The sequence below is a fragment of the Oxyura jamaicensis genome, chromosome 3 (assembly GCF_011077185.1).
Source record: "Oxyura jamaicensis isolate SHBP4307 breed ruddy duck chromosome 3, BPBGC_Ojam_1.0, whole genome shotgun sequence".
Taxonomy (NCBI): Eukaryota; Metazoa; Chordata; class Aves; order Anseriformes; family Anatidae; genus Oxyura; species Oxyura jamaicensis.
The window spans coordinates 22,303,724-22,312,894 of NC_048895.1; the positions used below are offsets into that span (position 1 = coordinate 22,303,724).

A 9,171-nucleotide genomic window follows, 5' to 3' on the forward strand; every position below is an offset into this window, starting at 1 on the left:
TAGAAGGAAAGAGGCCTCAGAGAATTTTAAGTTTCTACAGGCCACTAAAAATTAGTTGCTAAGTCAAAGAGTGATAACCAAATTTGTTATACTGCTGTTGGAGGAGGCGGCAGAACTCAGTTACGATACATTTTTCAGCAATACCCAGCCCATCTGTAATTACACACATCTCCTTGACAAGACAGAGCACATGATGACCAGGACCTTAAAAGATATGTCAGAAGACAGAGGAATAGGGACAGAATGAGTGCATAAGAGAAATAGGACATCAATAGGAAATAGGAAAAAAGAAAGGAAAAAAGGGCAAAAGCATTCTATTTGTTTTGTGGGAGTCAGAACTACTTTACATCATTATCACTATTGTCATGAACATGCAGAAGTGCCAGTGTAGTTTTCAGGAGTATGCAGAAAATGCAAACAATTTGGTACAGCCTCAGTCCAATTTAGTCCTCCTCGAAGTCTGAGGAAAGGTAAATGCTAATATCCTAGTTTCCTAAAGGGAAATAGAATAAACTGTATGTACATCAATATGCTCAGAACAATGCATCTGAAGACTGAACAAAGCACTGCTTTAGTTGTATCAAAATAGCTGAACCAATGAAGCCAATGCTTATAGAGAAGGTTTTAATAACAATCAATGATCTCTTGCACTTTGCACATATTTTTTATTACATATATTTATATATTTTAATCAAGCTCATAAGCTTAATTCAATTCTTATAAATTTCATATATTTTTCTTGCAGAATTGGTCCCAGAGCAATGAAAACCATCAGTCTCAAGTCAGAGGTGCTAAATAGCTAGGGGTTTCTATAGCCTCAGCTACACATCTGTAGTCTTAGACAGGGACTGGACAGAGAAGTCTCATCCCATTATGACAGACTGCAAAGGAAAGTGACAGCTGAATTCACAGGAAAAGCCTCAAGACCAATGAGGACACATGACTTGGCTTGGGCCCAAGCAACAGCGTTGAGGCTTAAATCCTCTCATTCAAGGACACCTTGACAAAGACCCACACAAATGTCTCTGTGCCTTTCAGCATTTGAATATTTAGGATAAAGAGAAGTATTTACCATCATCTTCAACACAATCAATGTTAATTTTTATAAGTTTTACCAAGTAACACTAAAGATACCAGCATTATAGCTGCACAACATAAATAGAATAAATGAGAAAGTAGCGTTGTACTACAGTCAGGGTCAAAATAACTATTAATCAATCATCTGCATACTTAAAGTGTTCAATTCACTTCCTAATAACTAAAATAGATTCCAAAATTCCTTTGCATATATCCTGCTTCTGTTGAAAATAATTTACAGAAGAATGCAATTATTTTTCAATTAATCTTTACAAATTTGCAGAGAACTAATTCTTGAACAAGAAACAGAAGCATCCTCTTTAAAGTTTAAGACTTACTAAAATTTAACTCAGTCCTATGAACATGACTGATAGATGCTTCCTTTTTCTCCTAAGCATTTTCCTATACATTCAGCCTTTTGACACTCCTATGCCATAGAATTTTTAGACAATTAAAATGATTTTCAGTTTTTCAAATGATTTTATTTTGAAATTTGTCCAGCTCTCAGCATATCAATTCAGTGTTGCCAGAGCTAGAAAAATTAACAAGTCCTTCAGAATACTCATGCATAAGGCACTGTATTTAGAAGAAAGCAAAACATAATGACTTCAGTAGTCCACCCTAGAATTTTGCTATTATGAATGACAAATAACTGTTGATATTCATTTATAACTTCAGCTAGGGATAATATTAAATTATATTTAAAGAATCTATTATGTTTACTTTTTAGATACAGTTCAGTTTATAAGCTTGTTTGCAAAGATCTGTCCGAGCTGAAGCTCTGATCTTGCCATCCACCCTGTGAGGACTGAACTTTGGTCTTCTGTTGAGGCTTACTAAATTTTTAGGAGAGACAGTAAGTGACATTGAGGTCCAAATGAAGAGAGGAAAGGTTGGGACTTCCTACCTTTGACAGTATACAATGGATCATCTATATCTCATCATCACTAGTGTTCTGGGATTTTTTTCTCTTTAAAAAAATAGGTGAATAAATTAGTGAATAAATTCACTTAGGAGAAACTTAAAGTTTATTGGCAGCTTTTAATCCTCTTGAACCAGCTTGGTTCCAGGTACAATTATTTCCAACTTATTTTTTCAACCAAAAATAAAGATGTAAAGCTATTTTAAAACACTTTTTCCTCCTTTTTGGTGAATGCAAAGAAAAGTTCTGGTGATAGAAAAAGACAGATATTTAGTTATTAGTGAAAGCATGGATAACTACTAGAGTTTACCCAAGGTCCAGCAAAAGTAAGATTTCACTGCCATCATGCACAGAGCATTAGATTGTTCTTCTATGGTCGCTGCTAACTATAGGACAGTCTAAGGCCACCCCTCTTATAGTTCTGGCAAGATCATTTCGAAATCACACTTCCCATCATGAAATGCGTCATTAACCTGCTGTACAGATATAAGGAAATATACTACCGATCCAATATAACTTGCATAATAAGATAAAGTTTATAGTTAAAATTTGTCATAATCAGTTTATTTTACACAACATGGTGCTGTTTTCCTGGACATCCAAAAAAAAAAAAAATAATGAAATTTTGGCCTGAAACAACTGCCATTCACAGTTCAGTATTAAAGATGTGTCCCATCTTCAATCAAGTTATTTATATGAGGCTGAAAATCTGTCAAAATTCTTACTCAGAAGAACAGGATGACATAAAATTGACATCAATAGCTGTAGCAGTTCTATAGAAATTTTGATTCAGAATTCATGATCCAAGAAGATATGTTTGAGCTCAGAAATTTTAAAACAGACATGGAATCCGGGGAGCTGACTCAAGTCTTAAAGGCTTCAGGAAGCAGCCCACGATATTGACACAGTACCTCCAGTTATACAAATCAGGACAACATAGACAACCCAGCAGGACTTGTTTGCTTTTTCTTATTTCAGCTACTGAGCTGCAGTGTTTAGTGTCGAAGTAAAATTACATTTACAGTCAGAGATGTGTTCTTTCTCTTGACAGATTCATAAATTAGCATGATAGCCAATGAAGGCAGAAATGGCCAAACTACTAAGACCAGAAACAGGTGGTGACGGATTTTTCAGCTTTTTTATTAGTCAAATATGTATGACTCTTCCCACCTTCCATGTGCTGACCTATAGGAGATACTGTTCCTGCACAGAAATCTTCAGTTTGAAATTTTTTTCCTGCTGTATAATGCTGAAGTGGAACCCACTTCCATAAAGCAGATTGGTAATGTTTTCTGGGCACCTGCTTACAGAAAGAATAAATAGAAGTGAACTGGAGTGAAGTGCCTGCTCCCCCCAAAACTGATAACCCATTTTGTCATACACTTCTCCCAGTATCCGGCCTGGCCTCTTTCCTTAACCTCTGGAAAGAGACATTTTCTTTTGCCAGTGCTCCTGTGCTCCTTCATATCTGAAAGAGGATGAAACCTCCTTGTACACAAACAAAATAAAAAAGGAACCAACAAGATACAGTGCCTTGTCTTTTCCCTGTTCCATTCACTCCCAGTCTTTTTATTTTGAGCATTTTCTTTAAAGAATTGTTTGTAGAAAGTGCCTGCTAGTCTTCAGTGTTCATGACCAACATGTCAATCTCTTGTAGTCAAGAACTGTGATTCTTCTCCCTGCCATGTAAAGTTCCTGAGGGTGTCCACTGATACATCAGGCAAGCCTGAACTAAACCACCGAGAGCAACACATAAAAAGAGCAGAAATAACATGAGGAGCAGGGGCTTGAGGGTGTTTGTTTCATATGAGGCCATGAAGCCATATATTCCTGTCTCTAAAAAGCGTATGCAAAACACTACTAGTTTGATAAGTAGGACACTTTTTTTTTTTTTTTTTTTTTTACAAATATGAATAAAACACTGAGCAACACAAAATTGACTGGAACCTGTTTGATATGTTAGCCCACAATGACAGCTGACAGTAGTGACAGAGAACTTCAAAGATGCTGAAAACCTTCCTTTTGAAGCTGCCAAGCTTAGCAATACCTTTATTATATAAACTGTCTCCTACCCCCAAGAAAAAAGTGCACATATTGAAAGCTTATTGACTGTACTGCAAATGAATACAGACCTAGAATATTCATGGATAGTTTGCCAAAACGCTTTAGCCCTGATATAGAAGGCTGATCTCTATGTAAGTAACTTAGCCCATGTTTTCTCAGCCTTTTACTTCTTTTTTCTTTCTCAGCCTTTTACTTCAAAGCCAACAACGGGTAACATGTAACAGAAGGTTTTATGACGAGCAGATCTGCTCAGTGGAAATGATTTTATTTGGATACTTGTTTTGCCTCCCTTACTGAGGTATCTTTACTGAATCAATTTACCTTTGTACAAGTACCACACAGATAACTTCATTGTCACCAAATGAAACCAGATCAGGTTGAACCAGAGGACAAGAAATGAAATATTTGCATCATCTAGTATCAAAAACCTTCAAAAATGCACGTGCAGGGCTGTAGTAATAAGTGCATATATTCCTTTCCGACTTGAGCTTAAATATTAAGCATACTGGTATTTACCAGTACCCTAATTCATAAGGGGAGAATGTTAAGAACCGTGGAATAAGCCTCAACTGGGTGACCGGATCTGGGTGAGGTTATAAGAGTTAAATACATGATGAATAGGTTTATATGCCCTTTTGTTCTGAGTGCAGATAGAAGGGCTCTCCCGAGGGGTAATCTAGTCCACCTAAATTAGGTTCCTTTTGAGAAGAGTCCAGGGAAGAACCCAAGCTGCTGCTTCTGGTCCTGACTGACTCTCTTCTGAGATCTGTATCTTGGTTTCCTCACATGAATACTAATTTATCAGAGGTATATTTTAATCATATCTATGTTCTAAAACCCTATACCTGTATGAGATTACCTTGTTCTCTGAATCAACCACACAATTTAGTGCATTTTATGTTTAGAAGTTTAATACTGTAATAAATATTAAGAAATTTAGACAACTATCTGAGACAAAGATAGCTAATTTTTATTAACTTTGGACTACATAGAAATAATACTTAGCTACATGACATTTTTTCCTTCCACAGTTGAATAATTTATCATAGAATCTTAAATAATATGAATTTTAGAAGTTCTTAGTATTCCTAATTTAAAACTTATTTTCATATTTACAGACCAGCTCTTCATCTAGCATAAAGACAGCACAGTACTACTATTCTCAGCAAATCATGTAAACCATATCTGTTGGCTTTGAAGGCTCCTACTGACTCAAATCGCAGCTGAAGATGTATCCCACAATTTAAAATCCACTGAAAAACATTTAAGCCTTCAAACTTGATATTTGCTTGTGTTCATGCTATAAAGCTCAATGACTATAATAGTCATGGAAAATTAACACTGAAGGGGCAGAGACTAATTTAGAATGAATTTGTTTTAAACATGGATGAAGACAATTCATTTGCCTGATTGCCTAGAGAAATGAAGTTTTGAATGATAAAATTGAGGCCAGCTGTTAAGAGAATGGGAAACTCAGATAAAACTGGAGAAATATAAGGGTGAAGACAGGATTCAGCAATGTGGAGAAAACTGTCCCATTTTTATATGGAAGAAGTCAAGAAAGTTCTTATAAAGAACTGTAAATTAAGTTACTAGAAATTTTCAGCATAAAAAGTCAGTGTGGATAAATTATTTTAAAAATTCTAGTTATGCTTCCGCTTCATAACTACTTAGCAATCTTTCAACTAGATGAGATGATCAAAACATTTTTTTTTTTTTTTTTTTTTTTGACGTGATTTTAATTTGCTGCTGGAGCCAGATGCATTCAGTCTCTGTGCAGAGACCAGTCAGTCATCAGGAGACTCTGTCTCAGCATCCACATGTGCTTCTAAGAGGATTTTTTTTGCATGTAGATTGGTCACGTTACCACTTCTCTTCCAGATCTTGAGCTTTACCACACATGAATCAGTTCAGGTCTGTTACATATCTTAGAGAAATTGGGGTTGGCTGGCCAGCTATCTGCAACAATAGGAACTGTCTGAGGAACTCAGCTTCCTTTTTGCAGTCTGCATTTACACAAAGCCCATCAAATTGGCTGTGGTCATTATGAGCTTCTAATTAAACCTTTCTAAAGACAAGGTCACAGACAATTAAAAGGAGAAAAAAGCGTAGCAAAAGTAGCAGCTCAAGCTACCGGAAGCTTGCTTTTGGAAACCCTCAAATACCACAGAGCTTTTAAAACAAAAGCAAAGACAAAATGCACTCTGCATTAGGCTGGCCTCTTCCAAGTTGGCATAGAGAGTACATGCTTCAGATACATTTTTCCCAAAACAAAAATCTTGCAGGAAATCTATCGTTAGCTTTCAAATAGGTGTACAAGTCAATGACATTTTGGTGAAATATATACATTTGAATGTATACATACATACTCATATACATACTCATCCACTAATGCATACCAGAATCATAAGACAGTTGCTTTATATAGTGACACTCTCATAGCAGAAACTGGCTGCAATTGAAGTAGAAGACACTTGATACTTTGGTTAGCAAGCCAGCCTGAAAACACAATGCCTGACTAACATATGAAACACTACCTTAAATCCTGAATGGTGACTTAAGGAATAAAACAGAAAAATAAAACTATGTAGAGGTGAATCACCAGATGGGAGACAAACATCCACACTTAGCGGCTAACATCATGAGGAAATCTGAAGGCCAATATGTGCAGACACCACAGCAGATAAGGTAGCAGCAGGTAATCCTCACAATGAGATAATACAGCTTTCTCATATCATTATGATTTGAAAAATATAGTAACTTCATTTGAAATATCAAAATCTAGTCAGCATAAGCTGTAACATTAATATGGTGAGTAAAGAGAATAAATAGTTTTATCCTATTTAATCATAAATTTGGTTTAATGACCTTTATCTGATTATATGAGCAGCACAAGCAACAATATTAAATAAATAAATAGAATATTAAAAGATTGTTAGCAGATAAGCTGCTTGGAAATATCCAAATTAAATGTAGTTGGGGGATGGGGGGTATGCTTAATGGTATATACATATTCACAATTCAGATGACCGCACAGGTGCTCCAGCTGAGCCCCAAGCCCATTGCTGAAATCCTGTAAGAAACCTCTCTGTGGCATCCTACTCGGAACTAAAGGATTTTTCAGGTGAGATGCTAGTTTGACCCTTAGTCAGAGTTAGCTTTCTCTTGTGAGAAAACCCAGAAAGCCTTATAACTCAAGGTATTCTTCTTTTCCTCTATACACAATATAATTATACAGTTTCCTAATGTGCTTAAACTTAAGAACAATTAAAAAAAAAAAAATCAAAGCTGTGTTCTTAAGCTTGTATTAAACAGTAAACAATGTGCTCCTTTTCCCAGGCAGAAGCACATTACTTCACACACCTTGTCCAAAGAGTCCCATATATATATATATATATATATATATATATATATATATATATATATTTTCTCAGCAATAGTATCAGCATGAAAGTACCACAGTTCCTTCAATTTTCTCCCCTCTTTACTTTTGTTCCCACCCTGCATTTTCTTAGTTGTGTGCAGTTACACCTTGACTTTAATAATAATAATAATAATAAAGTAAAATAACTTCCCAAGCATCACATTAAGCTCCATTGACATATCTGAGCAGGCAAAACACTGAAGTCAGTACTTCTACAAAAGACAGACCTTCACCATAAGTCAAGGTGCCTGCTAGCTTTCTAAACAGGCTTGATTAGTAAAACAAAAATATATTATATATAAGTTCTCAAATGCAAGTGTTATCCCAGAATGACACTGGCTGCATGATCAAGACAGATAATGTTTTATCCTGGCTTACAGATATATTTGCATCTAGAGTTCAAAATGAATATTTTATCCCATTGGCAAGTATAGAATCCATTTCTTAATGGGAAAAGAAAGTTGCATCATTGGGTCTACCTTTCTCAAGGATTTGTATCTCAGATACAGCAGAAAATAAAATATTGGAGACAAATAAGTGATCCTTAATATGGGCTAAAGCAATACCTTTGACTGACATTGTATCCTTGCAACTCTTCCAAGTCTAAATACTCTACAGGTGAGTACTCTACCTTGAAATTTTCCCAGATCCCTGAACTTAAGTTTCCACTCTTGGAGAGTTACCTACTCAGATCAAAAAAGGGAAAGCAACTTCTTTCCTCACCAGCTGGTGATTTCCTAGAACAGCAGAACCAATAAGCACTGCTGAGGCCTCCTGGCAGAGCTCAGCTGGGTGTGCTCAGGAGTAAATATTCTGTTAGAAAAGAGCATCACCCTCCCCACCCCTACACTCCCATCCCCAATGGGGCACTCATCCTCCACTGCCCCCTAAGAGGTGCTCAGCTGAGGTTCATAATTTGCTAGATACATATCTAATTTAAGACCAGACACAAGCCTATACAAGAGAGTACATGACAGGTGCATGGTATTTTGCTGAAGATTTTTTGCTTTAATTGTAGCAATAGGTTTCTGGTAGCAAAACATCTATATTGAAGGCTCAGTCTTACACAGCACAAAACATTATCTATGCAGTAAGAACCAGAAAGCATTATGTACTTCATTATACATTTAATCTTGAAGTATCATATTAGAAACTGAATGTCTTCACATTTCTGTAGAATAAGGAAAAATCAGTTCTGATACAGAAAAATGAAACCCAGACTTCTATGGAAAAGTATCCCCCTGCCCTCCTTTCTCTTCAATATCCCTCACTTCCCCTTCCATAACTCTTAAGTCACCCTGACCATAACTTCAGCCTCCTTCCTTGGCTTTTACAGGCAGCTTCTCTGAAATATCTTGCCCACCAATCGCCAGTCAACAAGCCAAAGAAATCAACACACAACTTCACACTTCCTGTCAGAGAAGACAGTAATTTGAGCTTTTCCATCTGGCTGTTTCATATAATGAAATTGTCAGAAGTATTTCCAAGATTTCTACCCTCTTCTGTTCCACCTGCCAGTGAGGGGACACTGGCTTATGAAAGAGAGTAGATGGAAACTGGCAATGTCTTAAGCCTTATATTTTAAGACAGCCAAGTTTGATTCTTACATACACTGCAAGAGCAGATGTTGAATGCTTTCTAGCCTTTGTGGCCTAGTGAATGTATTTGTTTGGGGAAAATATAA

At 36.2% G+C, this 9,171-nt stretch overlaps 1 protein-coding gene across 1 annotated transcript in view; it reads right to left on the reverse strand.

The window, feature by feature from the left end:
• The window catches only part of USH2A (usherin), a 414,223-nt gene extending 405,902 nt beyond the window's left edge, over positions 1 to 8,321 (reverse strand). The window contains exon 1 of the mRNA XM_035320952.1: positions 8,119 to 8,321. The gene's annotated coding sequence lies outside the window, so the exon portion shown is untranslated. The remainder of the gene's footprint in view (positions 1 to 8,118) is intronic.
• Between the last annotated feature and the right edge of the window lie 850 nt (positions 8,322 to 9,171).